Source organism: Henckelia pumila, chromosome 3 (assembly GCF_033568475.1).
Source record: "Henckelia pumila isolate YLH828 chromosome 3, ASM3356847v2, whole genome shotgun sequence".
Lineage (NCBI taxonomy): Eukaryota > Viridiplantae > Streptophyta > Magnoliopsida > Lamiales > Gesneriaceae > Henckelia > Henckelia pumila.
The window spans coordinates 56,951,274-56,970,195 of NC_133122.1; the positions used below are offsets into that span (position 1 = coordinate 56,951,274).

Sequence of the window (18,922 nt, forward strand, 5' to 3'; positions counted from 1 at the left end):
AAATTGTTTATGTTATTTTGAAATTTGTACTATTTGTTTACAAAATCATTTTGAAAAAAGTGTTTTTTAGAAGATAAAATTTCTAATTTTTGGGCTTTGCTTCTAGTTCTATTTAAAAATTAAAAGAAAAAAAATATTTTTTTAACATTTATCTAAACGTCAAAATCGTTTAAGTTTTTTTTTTAAAAAAATAAAAACTCTTTAAAGACTGAACTTATTTAAACGATTTTTTTAATTTACAAATTTTGTATCCAAATTGCAGACTCTATTTCTATTATTGATCAATATTTGAAATCTCTTACTTTTTTCCGAAAATTACAAAATCTCTTATGTTAAATGATAATTGATCATCGAAATTGAAGAATAAATATAATTATGTACCCGATAAGTGTGGATTTGAGTCAAATAATTATAAGTTTTAAATTTATGAAATCCATTTTAGTATAGGGAGTACCTATTCAACGTTAGATAAGATTAAATGGATATTTGCATTATCCCTAATTGATCGAACCGAATAATGATTAAGTTGATATGTATTCAATAAATTGTTTGAATTTAATTATGTCCTCTATATAGATGGCAATATTTGTGAATTCATTTTCACAAAGTAAATAAATTAGAATTGGAATTACGCGATCAAATTAAAAGATTGAAGGGCTGAAAATCAAGAATGGCATTTAATTATTTAAGATTTCAGTTTATGTTACTCCTCTTGTGTGTTTCCTCATCCTCCATCATTCGAATTTCACTGGTAAGTATATATTTAGTTTGGGCGTTTATCTGTGAGATTAGTCTATTCGATCCATATATAAAGTAAAATTAATACTTTGGCATAAAAAAATATATTTTCAAAGGTCGATCGGTTCGAGTAGCATATCCATCTCACAAATTTAACCAGTATGGCGTTTTCACAAGATTTTGTGTGTATATTTAATTACCTTAAGTCCTTAATTAATCGCTATAGTTTGCAAAATTACATTGGTCAAACAATTTTTTTTTTATCTCTAGTGTATTTGAAAAGGGTTAGTTTTCGAAAAAAAATAAGATAGTTTGACCAAGATCATTTATTAAAATATTACTTTTATATTTATTAATATGTATAAAATATATATATATTTGGAAAAAAATTATTTATAACATATATTTTATATTAAATATGTACCCCTCCTTCTTTAATTAGAATGAAAGAATCCTACGAATTTTGATTTCAAATCCAACTTATAGAATAGTTTCAAATTCATGGATTTCAAACTTTTTCAACTCTTAAATATAATTTTTTACTTTGAAAAAGTATCACAAATTCTTGATTGTAGGTATAATTTAAAATGAATTTTCCTAAATTCATTGCTCACATAAAATGAAATACTTGGATACAAACTAAACCTAATTTCATGTTCTGATATCATTTACTTACCCTCGTGTTGTATAAACTAGGCTGGCGACAATACATCCTGTCGAGTGACTCTAAATCGTGAGTTCTTCATCCATATATATAGATATCCAGATTCTGTCGATGGTACTCCAAGGACTCATTTTTTTTACAAACGAGGTGATCACGTGCGAAAAAAAAAAAAGAGAAGAAAAAACCGTCAGAGTACTCATATGCTAGCATCGACAGAACAGATATGATCAATATATATCTGTTAATTTATTTTTAAATTAAATTTTTTTTATAGGACGTCGACCAATATAATTAATATAATGGACATGTGATTGTTTTGATTTGATTAAATGTGATGAATTTTAGAATGCAGCAGCAAATGCCGGGACAAATGCTCGAACGCAGAAAACCACCTTCAGCTGTGTGTGCAATTCTGTGTCGAATGCTGTAAGGAATGCCGGTGTGTGCCGCCGGGATTTTCCGGCAGCAGCCGTACATGTTGTCCTTGTTACGACGGGAAGAGATCTGGTGATGGGCGTAACTACTGCCCTTGAAATGTATGAAAAGATTAATGATTCAATAAATTGCTATAAATTAATCAAAGTAATATTCTCTTTGCTAATAAAATCCTCCAAATGATCTTGTGGTATATATATGGAACATGCACGGCGCACCGAATATATCTTTATTGTGTACCCAAAAAAAAAAAAGGGTTTTCTTTATAGTAAATATATAATTTTTAAATGTAGTCAAAACATCAATTTTAGTCCTGCGTGAGTATTCGAGATTTTGAGTGCAATAATATTTAGTATTGTACGTAATTATATCCCGACGATGAATTTTGTTCAAAACATAATTATAAAAATTTAACAATGATATTATTCATTTAATTACATGATTTTGACTAAAAATAGAATTGATCGTCGAAACATATTTACAATAATATTTAAATTACTTCAATGAAAGATACAAGTTTACAAAATATTATACCATAATACATATGTATGTATATGACTAAAATTGATATTTTGCCTAAAATCTATTATGCTAATCAAGGCCAATATATATCACGTTTTAAACGAAAGATCGAGTGTGCAATTACATTAATATTGACCAAATATTTTGTAAGGGATATCATGGCTCATAAAAATTAATAGAATCAGATGTTGTCACTAAGTGTTGACAACATCCTACACAACATGCAGCAAAAATATTAAAACGTGAATAGTAACAGCAAACCAACAATAAAAATACTCAAGTGTAAATATGCACAATTACTAAAGTAATAAAAAGTTGCACATACAAACACATTCAGATGTTATCACAAGGTGTTGACAACATCTTCAATAACACCTTGATTAACATGCATCAGAATTTTTGAAAACATTAATAAAATAAATAAACAACCAAATAAATCAGACTCAAATATTTAAGCAAGAGTATAAAATACTCTTGCGCGCTCAGGGCAAAACTTTCACTAGAAAACAAATCAAAGAGTTTACAAAATCCTAAAACTAGTGAATTATTTCAAAACTCAATTTTCTCAAGAACGAGAGAGAAAATAAACAAATAAAAGCATCTCCTAAAATTCTATACGAAATAGAATAAATAAACAGAAACACGGAGATGAATCCTTGATGCCGAACACACGAGAGCAACACTCTTGAATCTTCAATACTCTCAAATCTTCAACGGCAATCAAGTAGACCACGACCAATGGTTGTAGAAACGAGCTTCAAATATGTATTCTGAATTCTCGTGATGTACGCTCAGAAGCTCTCTAGAAAATCTCACTTGGTCGTGTCTTTTATTTTGTACGCTCAAATCCTCATCTACGGCTTGATCTCTCTTTTCTGCGCTCTCTCGTTTTTCTCCAAGCCACCGATCTCTACATCCTCTTCTTCTATTTAAGCGTGTACAAATTTTATCTTCAAAAAGAGTCTTGATCTTGTTTTCTTAATTCAAACTTGAATCTACAATGATAAGGAAATAAAGATAAGTTATGAGATAGATATATATTATGATAAGTCCAAATATATCTCCTACCAAAAATATCAAACGACTAAATCTAGTTATTTAATATAAGATAATTCCTATCATATAAACAAATCAATCTTATCTTAAATATAGGAAAATTATATTATATCAATTCAAAACAATTCCTAATTTAAAATATTTCAAACAATAAGATATTTAAAAAGATCTAAACTTCAAGTCCAAGAAACCATATTTTAAATCTAGAAATATTATATTATCTCAATTCAAGTCAAAACATTTCCTAGTTTAAAATATATTAAACATATAGATAGAAAACACAATATTAACTATCAATCCTAGAAAGACAAAACACAATATTATAATCTTTTAAAACATGGAAATATATTAAGGAATAATTATTCCTTTCATATTTAATTTATATATCAAGGATGTCTTTATTCAACAAATTGTTTATAAGAAAGTGACCGGAAGAGATTTAGATTAATTAACAGTGTGTTTGACATGGAGGTTTTCCACGAATCCAAATTTCTCAATCCAATCGCAAACTTAGAGTTTTTCTTATTTTTCAGAAAAAATATATATATAACGCTTGATTTGCTGTTGCAAATCGTCGAGAAAATAATCAGATGTGTAATAAAATTTTAAAAAAACACACACACACATCGTGCATGATGCTGTCTTTAATATTGCATGCATGCATCTTAATAATCTTATGAGATTAATTTACGTACACACAAAATTTGAATCACAAGATTTTCAATCTCTTCATGTTAATTAATTAATTTATTACGATATTGGGATGATTTGATAATCAGCATGTAATAAGAATCATAAAGACAATAAATTAAAACCTACGTACGTTTGGTCAAGATGCTTCAACTTAGACATATTATTAAGGATTTTGAACAATTTTCTACGTACGGTTCAAAAAAATTATAAATGTTACAAGAAATATTTAAATTAAATTCTATAAATACTCATACAATTAATGTATATATATTTGAATCCAAAATATGAAATCTTCCCAAAATATGAAATCTCCTCACCCGAACGTCATAACCTAAAAATGCATTGTACTGATTTTGTTTTTTGTTAATTAGTTGAGAAGTTGAAGAATATTATTGAATTGGAAGTTATTGATTCTAATATTGATTATATGAAAATATCTAATTAATTTTGGTAAAAAAAAGTTAATTTCTAATTGAAACTGAAGGATCTGAAAATCACCCGAATAAAAGGGGGTCTGAATTTACGATTTGGGGAATATATCATAAATTAAGATTTGATGTGAGTGAACAAACACTTTGACTGGCTTGTGTCCTCTATATAAGCGAGCGTTTGCAAATTCACTTTTTATATATTTTTATAATCAGAATGGCATTTTCTTTAAGATTTCAAATTTTTATACTCCTCTTGTGTGTTTCTTCATCTTACATCCTTCCAGTATCACTTGTAAGTATATATTTAGTTACCTCACATATATGTATCTTGTGAGACGTCTTACAAATTTGTATATATGAGACAAGTCGATTCAATCCATATTTATAGTGAAAACTAATATTTTTGACATAAAAATAATAATTTTTTTTTGGGTTGGGTCAGATTGGATATCGATATCACGAAATTGATTTTTAAGATTAATGTCTCATATAAATTTTTGTGAAAAAAATAACTAGCCACACGCAATGCCCACATACATTTTGTGTATATATATATTAAATAATTAATTAAATATATATTTTCAGTTTAAAAATTACCTAATAGGTTCGTTTTATTTGTTTTATATATGTGCATGCATGTTTGTTTTTCTCCCAAGAATCGTGAAGAGCAATTCACTAACCCTTTCCTTATATCAGGCTAATTTCTTACCATTATGTGTGACGACACCGAGGCGTGAGTTCTCTCTCTACTAATCACATATACACAAATTGCCTTTGCACATGTTGTACGTTTACATGCTTTGTAGTTAAATCAATTAATACATTAATTAACTATTGATAAATTATATTAAAATTAAGTTTTTAATTAGTAGTACTTCATTTGTCTCGAATTATATACACCTATTTTTTCCACTGGATTAAGAAAAATCATTAATTAAGAAAACAAATTATTTTGCGATTTTTATTATTTATATTTAATTGTGTAATAATGTTATGAAGTCATTACTCACGTACCCTCCTTAAATTAGGGGGAAAAATCATATAAATAATTTTTTTTTTTTGGGTGATTAGTTTGCGGAGGTGCATGCGACATTCGATGTTTAACAGCACGTAGCCACATCGAAATATGTTTGGAAGCTTGCAACAAATGTTGCAAGAAATGCTGGTGTGTGCCGCCAAAGGACAACATGGAATGCTGCCCCTGTTACGCTAATTGGACGGCCGATGATGGTTCAAGATATTGCCCTTAGAAACTAGCTAGACTCAGCCCACAATCAATTATAATCAGTACTCTGAGAAGGCTTTTTTTAGTTTATAATTATTTTATGATTATTTTTATTTAATTTATATCACATGACGAGCTCAGTCAGTGATTTTGGGTGACATGTCATGCATTTGATGTGACGTTAGCATATCGATGAAGAAAAATTGAAATTGAAATTAAAAAAAAATGGAATCCCCATGCCATACATGCATATTAATGCTTGACCAGTAACATGTATATGGTCAAGAAAACAACTGTGTAAATCATTTCATAAAAGATAGAAAAACGTAACGTACGCATCATGATTAATTCTCGATCCTGTCTAATTTATTGCATGCACGACTGATCTTATGGTATTTACCCCAAATCTTATAGAACAAACTTTTATATATATATATATATATATATATATATATATATATATTAAATCATTTCATAAAAGATAGAAAAACGTAACGTACGCATCATGATTAATTCTCGATCCTGTCTAATTTATTGCATGCACGACTGATCTTATGGTATTTACCCCAAATCTTATAGAACAAACTTTTATATATATATATATATATATATAAAAGGCTTTTAATTAAAATTAGATATTAACATCACTGATCACTATATTAATTTCTTCTTATCACTACTAGTAAGAAATGTTCAGCTCAAAACAACAACGATTCACAAATCTGTCTTACATAGAATATATATATATATATATATATATATATATATAGATAGATATGTATATATATATATATATGGGTGTGTGCGTGTGTTTAAATATCTTTGATTGTTTTTCACAAAACTATAAGATTGATATTAACATTTCACTATACCACAAGCATTTAGATACACAAATAAAGAATAATATGACTGCATTATTATCAAAATAGACAACATGATTAAAATAAAAATGTAATGTTAATAATTATAATTAAAGGCTTTCAAAATTCAATCAAAAATTTAAGCATTATAAGAAAAAAAAAAAAAGATCAACATATTTCAAAAAACAAGAAATTAAAAAAAGAGAGAATTTTCAATAAATATATCGATCGTTGACCAAATTGACATACAAGTCGAAAATGATAAGATCTCATAATGCATTTGAAAATTACGAAATTATTTTTATTTTTGCAAGTAATTATTATTATTTTTATCATAAAAAATAGACCGTCCAACAAAAGAATAAAATTAATGATGACAATAGAAAAATGCAAATGAATATTGGTGGAGACATCATCACAGAAAATGATCGATTTTAATATGACGAGAATATTGATTCCTACACAAAGAATAAAAAAATGGATGGCAAATGAAAAAAATTGTGAAAAAATAAAATTACAAAATATAAAAAAAAAATACGTGACACAATTAAGATTTAGAATATATTATCTATATTATATTTTTTTTTCAATAAATCAAAAGTCACAAAATAAATAATCAATACATAAGATATGAAATTACAAAATCAATATTTAATTTGATTACATATCTCACTTATTAACAAATACAGAATAAAATATTTATATCGATTCAAGGCATACATACATGAGATAGAATGAGATGAATTCATCTACGAATCATGCCATAATTTATCAAGATTAATCAACAAAATGAAAGAAAACCCGAGCTGTAATAATTTAATAAGCTTCAATATCAATATTGTATTTTGTGCCAAGGTAAAACTATACTAATCATTATATCTAGAAGCTTATACATTAGTTATTGGTAATATCATATTTTAAATTTTTAATTGAAGAAATAGTATAATGATTGCCGCAAATGATGAACGTACATTGAAACTGTAAATATTACATTATTATAAAATATTTCAAATTTTTTTATTAGTTGCAGCATTGAAAATTATATATATTAATATTGATTGTACGTATCATTAAGACATGTAAATAGTTTTTTGTTTTAAAAGTATATATTATTATCAATTATTAATAAAATTTATTTTATCTATAGGACAGCAACACTTCATATACTACAAACTTTTAGAGATAGTTCCAAATAAAGATCAAGAATAAATATTTTTTTCTTCTGAAAATAGACAAGGCAGTTGAAATAAAAGAAGGCATGTTAGCACGTTTAATCAAAAGAATTCAAAATTCAAGCAAAAAAATTAGCAAAAAAATTACAGCAATAATAGATTTCGAACAGCGTAACATGAAATTAAAAATAAAAAAGAACGTACAATAACATCATTGGTCATTAACAATATTAATTTACAACTAATGAAGAAAATAACACAAAAATGAAGGTTAGAGACAAAGAAATTATTTCTATTCTTGCAAAGAATTATTGTCATCATAAAAAAAATAATGATAAAAAAGAGTCGTCTAATAAAAAAATAAAAAAAACTAAAAATTTAAATATAAATAATTGATGAATAAAACATCACAAGATATGTTATTGAAATAAAATTACTTTTTTATAAATAATAAAAAACGGACGACTAACGAAAAATCATGAATAAAAGAAAAGTGTGGCAACTTTAGCAATTTAAAGCGATTATGCAAGTACGCAAGCGGAAGACTAAAACAATCAAATAATAAGTGCGGTAAATAAATGCGTAATGTAAATAAAGCAGTAAAAAGGGATAAGAGATGTTTATGGAAGTTCGACGATAAATCGTCTACGTCTCCCCTTCTTGGTTAAGTCGATTAACCAAGGATCCACTAGCACTTCGAACGTCTTGGCCTTGATGGCTCCAAGGATAGCCTTACAACTTGACACGATCACCGCGCCGATACAACTCAACACTCTTGGCCTTAAGGGCTCCAAGGATAGCCTCAACACTCGTAAAATACACTTGGCTTCACACACAAGTGTTTACAAAACCGAGCAACCAACTCACAAACTAACAACCATCGATATTACAACCCCGAATACAACTCGATATGTGAATATATTTTGAACACTCAAAAGGGGCTACAAATTGCTCAACAAATGGCTTGAATAATGCTTGAGAGGATTGAGAGACTTGAAGATGTTGGGATGAATTGAATGGCCTCGGAATGCCTCCTTTTATAGCTGAAATTTTGGCATCGATCGGAACTTCCGATCCCTGCATCGGAGCTTCCGAAATTTGAATTTTGAGACACGCGGGTGTACTAGATCGGAACGTCCGATCCACTTCGGAGCTTCCGATCGGCGCAATAAATGTGGTGTCGGACAAAAGTCTTTCGGACAAGATTATCAGGCGGCCGTTACGGATCGGAACGTCCGATCACGTTCGGTGCTTCCGATCTGCTTCACTTCGTTGCCTCCGATCTGCTTCCGAACAATATAATATTCCTTAGAAAATGATCGGACCTTCCGATCATAGATCGGAGCTTCCGAACCTGTTCTTCGTAGCTTCCGTTCTTCATTCCGAACAATATAAAAATCCCTGAAATAGATCGGAGCTTCCGAACCATGATCGGAGCTTCCGATCTACCCTTAGCTTCCGAAGATGCTTCTGATCATGATCGGAGGTTCCGATCTCCAATCGGAGCTTCCGATCCCGTAGCAGTAAACTTCTTCAAATTTTGTTTCTGATCTTGAGTATGAATTTAGTCTTAATTCATCTTGAAAATTTTAACTCTGTAATAAGCTCAATGTAAATATTAGTAACATTTTAACCTAGTTTTGTTAATCATCAAAACATAGAAAAATAAGACTTGTTAATGCATTAAAAACATTAATCTCATAATTCGAGATTTATATGCGTTTAAGGCGTAACAATCTCCCCCTTTTTGATGATCACAAAACTTGGTTAAAAACAGGAGATAAAATATACGATAATCATAAACAATTTTTATAAGCAACAGATTTTAACGGATAAACAAATTTTATCAGATAAACAAATTTTATCCCAATTAATATTTTAACCATTAATTCTCCCCCTTTGTGATAAACAAAAAGTAATGAAACATAGAATTAAAAAAGTACGCAACAATTTCATTTACAATAATAAATTTTTAATACAACGCAAGAAAGAAAAAAATACAAATAAAAATAAAATAAAAATCTAAGAGTCATCATCATGCTGCGGAGGAGGGTAGCGAGCGGCGAAGTCATCAAATCGAGTCTCCAAAGAGGCAACTCTAGCAGTCAACTCGGTAAAATGAGTGTGCATACTCGTCTCAATGCGATGAAGAGTCTCGAAGAGTCGGTCGCTAGGAAATTGGTTTATTGGTGTAGGAGGAACCTCAGGAGCCTGAAAAGGAAGATCACCAATGGTAGACGCAAAGGCCTCAAAACTGGAAGAGGATGGAATATCAGTGTTGGGCGGACCAGTCGGAAAGCCTTTGGTTTGGATAGAGTGAGGAAGAGAAGAAAAGTCTCGATGAAAATCAGAAATAGGAGAAAATCTAGAAAAAGCTCGACTAGGATCATCAACCCATCGAGAATACACAGGATTCCAAGATAAATCCATCCTGATAATAGACTGATGGTTGATGATATGACTCGACTGGATTTCAAGAGAAAAGATCCCCTCAAAATCAATATCAAAACGACTCAAAATCCGGTTAATAAACCGGGCAAAAGGAAAGGAAACCTTTTTAGCCGTCGTTGCCGTGTGATGCATAGTCTGCATACCAAGGCACGGAAAGTTAAAAGGTCGAGAGGAGATGATATGAAAAAGAATATACAAATCTAGATATTTGCAAGTGGAGAGGTCTCCACTGCGGGGAACTATGGATGTGGTGATGAGTTTTTGAATGATTTGAAAATCAGGACAAAGACTCTTGAGATGGATTCGATCGTCAGCAGCAGTGGCTTGACGACCGAGAATAGTAGAAATAAAGAGATCACGATCAAAGTTTGGATCATTTTGTGGCCAAGTTTGGGAAAAGTATTCACCGGGTCCATTCCTGGGAAGATCAAACCAGGAAGACAGATCAGCAGAAGAAAAAATGATATGCCTACCTTGAACAATGGTGGCAATGGTGATATCACCATGCCCTAATTCGAGTTCAAGGTTTGCATAGAACTCGTGAATCAGTGGAGGAAAGATTCGGTCGGGGACAGATGGCTGAAAAAAGGATTCCCAATGTTGAGCATTGATTAAGTTCAACAGTAGGAGATGTGATTGGGCCAAGTAGGTAGTATCTAAGATACGACCCGGATGAATCTGACGATGTAAATAATCATCAGGAATGGGACTAGAAACAGCTGGTTGGGTAGGATCACGGACAATAATAGGGCGACTAGAACTCGCCTGATCGCGACGGTGTTTGACAGGCATTTTTATAGGTTGGAATCGGATGAAATAGAGATAAGAGAAGAAATTTAGGTGCAAGAAATCGGAATGAGCGATCTGATATTTATAGGGGATGGAACGATCGGAAGCTCCGATCTGGATCGGTCGTTCCGATCGTGCGGTCCACTGAGGTAAGGCCACGTGTCGATCGGAAGCTCCGAACAGGCTTCGGACGTTCCGATCCTGAGGCGATAATTAAAGATAAAGCGGTGAAAAGTAATTTGAAAAGTCGGATCAAATGGGGATCGGACGTTCCGATCGTGATCGGTGGTTCCGATCCGCATCTTGGAGGGAAAATTTACCGCGCAAGATGAAAAGTGGCGGGATACAGATCGAAAGTTCCGATCTGGATCGGGGATTCCGATCTGCCTTAGGAAGAATGCATGATTTCGACTCTTTAAAATTTATTTTATTTAACATTTAAGCAAATAATTCACATAAAAATGTGAGCTTCTTAATTTTGAATAAATACAATTGATTTCTATTATCCAAAATTAATTTGCTCGAATTTAATATTAAGCTCCCCCTTAATATGAAATTAAATTTAATTTATGCCTACAAGTGATTACAACTCAATCATGCCAAGTTCACCACGCAAACGAATAAAAGTATTTTCATCTAGTGGTTTTGTAAAGATATCAGCAATTTGATTAGTTGTGTCAACATATTGAAGTTCAACTTCATTTCGTTCGATGTGGTCACGAATAAAATGATGACGAATGTCAATATGTTTGGTGCGCGAATGTTGAATCGGATTCTTTGTTAGACATATGGCGCTAGTGTTGTCACAGAAAATAGGGATTTTTAAAAAAGAGACGCCATAGTCGAGTAATTGATGCTTCATCCAAAGAATTTGCGCACAACAACTACCAGCAGCCATATATTCGGCTTCGGTCGTTGACAACGCAACACAATTTTGTTTCTTTGAAAACCAAGAAACTAAACAGTTTTCTAAAAAGAAACAAGTTCCACTAGTGCTTTTTCGGTCCACCTTATATCCACCAAAGTCGGCATCACAATAAGCTTTTAAATCAAAGAAAGAATTTTTCGAATACCACAAGCCGAGATTTGGAGTATTTGAAAGATATTTGAAAATGCGTTTTAAGGCGAACAAATGTGATTCCTTTGGACATGATTGAAATCGTGCGCACAAGCAAACACTAAACATAATATCCGGTCTACTAGCAGTAGCATATAATAAGGAGCCAATCATACTACGAAAGGAAGATTGATCTACAGTTTTACCATTTTCATCCTTGTCGAGTCTGATTGCTGTGCTCATCGGTGTGAATGATGATTTGGTGTTCTCCATCCCAAACTTCTTTAGAATCTTCTTAATGTATTTGCTTTGGTTCACAAAGAACCCATCTTTACACTGTTTGATTTGCAATCCAAGGAAATAGTTAAGTTCCCCCATCATGCTCATCTCAAAGTGTTCCTGCATAAGCTTGGAGAAATCTTGACAAAGAGTTTCGTCAGTAGAACCAAAAATTATATCATCAACATAAATTTGCACAATCAAAAGATCATTTTTGACATTTTTGGTAAATAAGGTAATGTCGATCTTTCCTCTTGAAAAACCATTTGAAAGCAAGAAAGTAGACAGTTTATCATACCAAGCTCGAGGAGCTTGTTTCAAACCATACAATGCTTTGTTTAGTCTAAACACATGATCAGGCAAAGAAAGATCAACAAAGCCATCAGGTTGCTCAATATAAACCTCTTCTTTCAATTCACCATTAAGAAAGACACTTTTGACATCCATTTGAAATAACTTAAAATTTCTAGAGCAAGCAAAAGCAAGTAGCATGCGAATGGATTCTAGTCTAGCAACAGGCGCATAGGTTTCATCATAATCTATGCCTTCTTCTTGACTATATCCTTTAGCAACAAGCCTAGCTTTATTTCTAGTGATAGTACCATGCTCATCAAGTTTATTCCTAAACACCCATTTAGTACCAATGATAGATCTATCATGCGGCCTAGGAACAAGATTCCAAACATTATTGCGTTTAAACTCATTCAACTCATCTTGCATCGCAATTATCCATGCATCATCTAACAAAGCATCATCTATGCATTTAGGTTCAACATGCGAAACAAAGGCAAGATGATTACAAATATTATTAAGAGAAGAACGAGTGGCTACTCCCTTCGAAGGACTTCCGATGATACGATCCATTGGGTGATCTTTGTGAAGCGTCCAATCTTTCGGAAGTGGTGTTTCCTCAACGGAAACATCTATATCATTTAGGCTTGAGGAAGCCAACTCTTCTTCGAGTAATTCTACATCATCAATGTTAGTGCGAACAATAGTAGACATAGATTCATCAAAAATAACATGCATAGATCTTCAACAAGTAAAGTGCGTTTATTAAAAACTCTAAAGGCCTTACTTGAGGTAGAATATCCGAGAAAGATACCTTTGTCGGATTTGACATCAAATTTGCCAAGGTTGTCCTTACCATTGTTATGTATGTAGCATTTGGAACCGAAAGCTCGAAAGTAAGAAATGTTAGGCTTTCTCCCTCTCCATAATTCATATGGAGTTTTCTTGAGAATTAGCCTTATTGATACGCGATTGATAATGTAACAGGCAGTGTTCATTGCTTCAGCCCAAAAATATTTTGGTAGAGAATGCTCACATATCATGGTCCTCGCAATCTCCACAAGTGTCATATTTTTCCTCTCAACGACCCCGTTTTGTTGAGGAGTCCTGGGACAAGAAAAATTATGACCGATGCCTTTCTCTTCACAAAAGTTTGAAAAACTCTCATTTTGAAATTCAGTTCCGTGGTCACTACGGATCTGTTTTATTGAAAGATTTTTCTCATTCTCAACACGTTTCACAAAAGTTTTAAAATAATCAAAGGCATCATTTTTGTGGGCTAAAAACAATGTCCACGTGAATCGTGAGAAATCATCCACAATGACAAATGCATAAAGCTTCCCTCCTAGGCTAGCGTTCCTCGAGGGACCACATAGATCTAGGTGAAGAAGTTCAAGGGGCATAGAAGTTGATATAAAATTTTTGCTTTTAAAAGATTCCCTTGTATGTTTGCCAAGTTGACATGCATCACAAATAGAATCTAATTTTAAATTGAGTTTTGGCATACCAACAACTAAATTAAGTTTAAAAAGTTTTTCTACGGTACTAGGACCAACATGACCTAGTCGTCTATGCCAAAGAATGTTGTCATCAACATTCAAGGATACAAGGCTTTTAATATTTGATAAAGATAAATTGTTTAAAGAAACCTTGTAAACATTTTCACTTCTATATCCTTTGAAATTTATGGATTTGTCACTAATAAATGATACAGTGCAGTGTTGGGGAGTGAATTTGACTTCATAACCTCTATCACACAATTGACTTATGCTTAGTAGATTATGCTTAAGCCCTTTCACTAGGAGTACATCATCAATTAGGCAAGAATTAGATATACCTATTGAGCCGATGCCTTCAATGACTCCTTTGCTGTTGTCTCCAAAGGTGACTGTTCCCTTCTCCTTAGGTTTGACTGATTGGAGTAGATCCTTGTTTCCCGTCATATGTCTAGAACATCCACTGTCTAGATACCATATGCTAGGGAGAACAGTTTTCCTAGTTCCCTGAAAAGAATTATTTTGGTACCCTTTAGTTCTTTTGGGTCCACAATGTTAGAAAAGAGAGATACAAAATAGACTTCTAAGAGTTCAGTCTCTCATAGCAACATCATCGCCACTTTCTAAGAGTTCTCCCAGTAGTAGGTAGGGCATATGGCCACTTTAAAAACCTATTTCCTTGGACAGAGCAACGTTCAACAGGGAGACCAGCCGCAAGTCAAGGCATTTTTAAGCCGGTCTATATTGAACTCCCTTAGATTGTGATCTCATAATGCCGACTAATGAGTTGTTAAGTACTCTTAGGCCTCCATTTCATATAGCTCTTTTGAACATATTGATATTTCAATGATCTGCATTTATGTCTAACATGACCAGATTTGCAACAATAAGAACAAGTAGGGGGTGATCTCATCTTAGCCTTAGCTATTAGACTAGCAAAGTCTATAGACTTCTTACCATAGCCTATTCCTCCCTTATCAAAGCTACATTTCTGCATGCTAAGTAGGTTGTTCAATTTATTGCTACTCACATTGAATTTATCGAATGATTTTTCTAAGTGATCTAGGTCATCCTTAAGTCTAAGATTATCATGCTCCTTAGTTTCTAATTCCTTTTTAAGATTTTTATTCTCTTTTCTAAGAACCTTAGCCATATCAAACATATCTTTATAAGCATGTAAGAGTTCATCGTAAGTAGGTACCTCGTCATCGTCGTCAGAGACGATGTCATCACTCTTAGCCATGAAGCAGAGGTTTGCTTTCTCGTCGTCGTCGTCGTCGTCGCTATCACTCCAGGTAGCTAGTAGGGCTTTCTTCTTTTCTTTGTCCACTTTCTTCTTGAGTGGGCATTCATTGGCGTAGTGACCTTGTTGTTGACAGTTGTAGCAGGTCACTTCTCTCTCAGGTTTCTTGTCTTTCTTGAATTTGTTTCCTCGCATGAATTTCTTGAATTTTCTTGCGAGGAGAGCCATGTCATCATCGTCATCTTCTTCGACTTGTGTAGTCAAAGCTATCCCTTTGTACTTGACATCTTCTTTCTTTGATTCTTTTCTCGTGGACACTTCTAACTCATGGGTTTTTAGGGTCCCATGTAGTTGATCAAGATCATAGGCGGCAGTGTCCCCTTTGTTGGATTCGATGATGGCGGTTCTCTTTGCATCCCATTCTTTTGGTAGGGCACGAAGAGCTCTCCTCCAAACTTGCTTGGTAGGATATTGTTCTCCCAATTGTGCTAACTCATTGATGATTTGAGTAAGCCTTCGAAACATGGTGTCAACATCTTCATTGGATTCCATCTCAAATGTTTCGTATTTGAGTTGGAGTAAGTCGATCTTTGTCTCTTTCACTTGGTTGGTGCCTTCGTGACATATCTCTAGCTTGTCCCATATCTCTTTAGCGGATGAGCACATCGATATCCGGTTGTACTCGTTCATATCTAAGGAACAATGCAAGATATTCATAGCTTTAGCATTTTGTGAAATTAATTTCATGTCCTCTTTTGAAAAGTCATCCATTCCCTTAGGAATTTAAACCCCATCAACTATTTTCATAGGTGTATAGGGACCTTTCACCGTCACTTTCCATAGGTCATAGTCTACGGATTGGATATATAGGGACATACGATTTTTCCAATACCCGTAGTTTATGCCATTAAAAAGAGAAGGACGATTAGTAGATTGCCCTTGAGCATAATCACTCGCTAGGTTTGCCATAAAAAGGATTTGAAAAGTATTTTCAAATGGCTCTGATACCACTTGTTAGAACCTAATGGGGGGGGGGGATTTAGGTTCTATTGGCAACTTTAGCAATATAAAGCGATTATGCAAGTACGCAAGCGGAAGACTAAAGCAATCAAATAATAAGTGCGGTAAATAAATGCGTAATGTAAATAAAGCAGTAAAAAGGGATAAGAGATGTTTATGAAAGTTCGACGATAAATCGTCTACGTCTCCCCTTCTTGGTTAAGTCGATTAACCAAGGATCCACTAGCACTTCGAACGTCTTGGCCTTGATGGCTCCAAGGATAGCCTTACAACTTGACATGATCACCGCGCCGATACAACTCAACACTCTTGGCCTTAAGGGCTCCAAGGATAGCCTCAACACTCGCAAAATATACTTGGCTTCACACACAAGTGTTTACAAAACCGAGCAACCAACTCACAAACTAACAACCCTCGATATTACAACCCCGAATACAACTCGATATGTGAATATATTTTGAACACTCAAAAGGGGCTACAAATTGCTCAACAAATGGCTTGAATATTGAGAGGATTGAGAGACTTGAAGATGTTGGGATGAATTGAATGGCCTCGGAATGCCTCCTTTTATAACTGAAATTTTGGCATCGATCGGAACTTCCGATCCCTGCATCGGAGCTTCCGAAATTTGAATTTTGAGACACGCGGGTGTACTAGATCGGAACGTCCGATCCACTTCGGAGCTTCCGATCGGCGCAATAAATGTGGTGTCGGACAAAAGTCTTCCGGACAAGATTATCAGGCGGCCGTTATGGATCGGAACGTCCGATCACGTTCGGTGCTTCCGATCTGCTTCACTTCGTTGCCTCCGATCTGCTTCCGAACAATATAATATTCCTTAAAAAATGATCGGACCTTCCGATCATAGATCGGAGCTTCCGAACCTGTTCTTCGTAGCTTCCGTTCTTCCTTCCGAACAATATAAAAATCCCTGAAATAGATCGGAGCTTCCGAACCATGATCGGATCTTCCGATCTACCCTTAGCTTCCGAAGATGCTTCTGATCATGATCGGAGGTTCCGATCTCCAATCGGAGCTTCCGATCCTGTAGCAGTAAACTTCTTCAAATTTTGTTTCTGATCTTGAGTATGAATTTAGTCTTAATTCATCTTGAAAATTTTAACTCTGTAATAAGCTCAATGTAAATATTAGTAACATTTTAACCTAGTTTTGTTAATCATCAAAACATAGAGAAATAAGACTTGTTAATGCATTAAAAACATTAATCTCATAATTCGAGATTTATATGCGTTTAAGGCGTAACAACATCAAATTCTATATTTTTCTCAATGTCTAATTTATACAAAATTATAATATTTTTTACAACCTTGATTTTCAACAACTATAAATTCAATTAGATCTGTAACACATAAAATTTTTGAACAAATATTGTTCGAACTCATTTTATTTTATATATATATATATATATTTATTGCACATATTATATTACATTAATGAATTACTATTGACTAAAATATGAAAATAATTAATTTACTGCACATCGATCTCTTCTTAGCTTATCTCAACACATTTAATTTATTTAACAACGCTTATCGATAATAAAAAAAGTGTTCTCACGTACATCACACGTATCTTTTAGTATTTATAAAAGAGCGTAATCTGAGAAAAAAAGAGTTATAAAAACAATTGATGATACTTATAAAATATGATAGTGAATATAAATGTCAAATTATATTAAAAAAATATTAACAAAAAAGTAGCAAAAGCGAAAAAAAAAACATAGCAACATTGACTCAAGTCAAGCTGTTGGTTAAAAATTATAAAAGTGTAATTAAATTTAATTGAAGGATTTGAAGATCACCAAAATAAAAGTATTGGATTTGAATTTTAAATTAATCAACCAATAATGGGAATATCTAAAATAAGAATATTCATTAGACTGAGTGAATCTTTGAACAACTGAAAAAAATATTTTGTGGCGAAATGACGTAACAATAATCCATGTTACATCAATAAATGATTTTTTTCACCCTTAATTTGAATAACTAAACCTTGAATCATATAACAATAATTAAATTAATTGATATTAAAGCCAGTTTGAATACAGAATATGGAAGTTTAAATAAGTGCTTGAATATATCAACTTTTTAAAATTATTTTATTTAAAAAAGCAGAAACTATTTTAGTGTTTTGAAATGTTGATATGTTTTTATTTAAATTTTTAAATATTGTTAGAAGGAAAAGCCCAAAAAAACTAGAAATTTTAACTTTTAAAAAAGTACTTTTTAAAGTGATTTTTTAAATGACTTTTATAACCATACACAATACTTTTAAGAAAAATGCTTTTTTATTTATTTTTTTTTTAATAAAAGTGCTTTTGACCTTGTGTCTTCTATTTAAATTATATGTAAGCACGCCATTTGCAAATTCACTTAATTTTCATATCTAATTAAGAATGGCTCTTTCTTTAAGATTTCAATTTATTTTACTCTTCTTGTGCGTTTCTTCACTTCGAATTTACCTTGTAAGTATATTTAAT

At 32.4% G+C, this 18,922-nt stretch overlaps 1 long non-coding RNA gene across 1 annotated transcript; it reads left to right on the forward strand.

The window, feature by feature from the left end:
- The first annotated feature begins 617 nt into the window (after window positions 1-617).
- Window positions 618-2,003, forward strand: LOC140886429 (uncharacterized). The gene is made up of 3 exons (XR_012151553.1): window positions 618-751; window positions 1,435-1,471; window positions 1,748-2,003. It is a non-coding gene; the product is annotated as an uncharacterized lncRNA (long non-coding RNA).
- The last annotated feature ends 16,919 nt before the right edge of the window (window positions 2,004-18,922 follow it).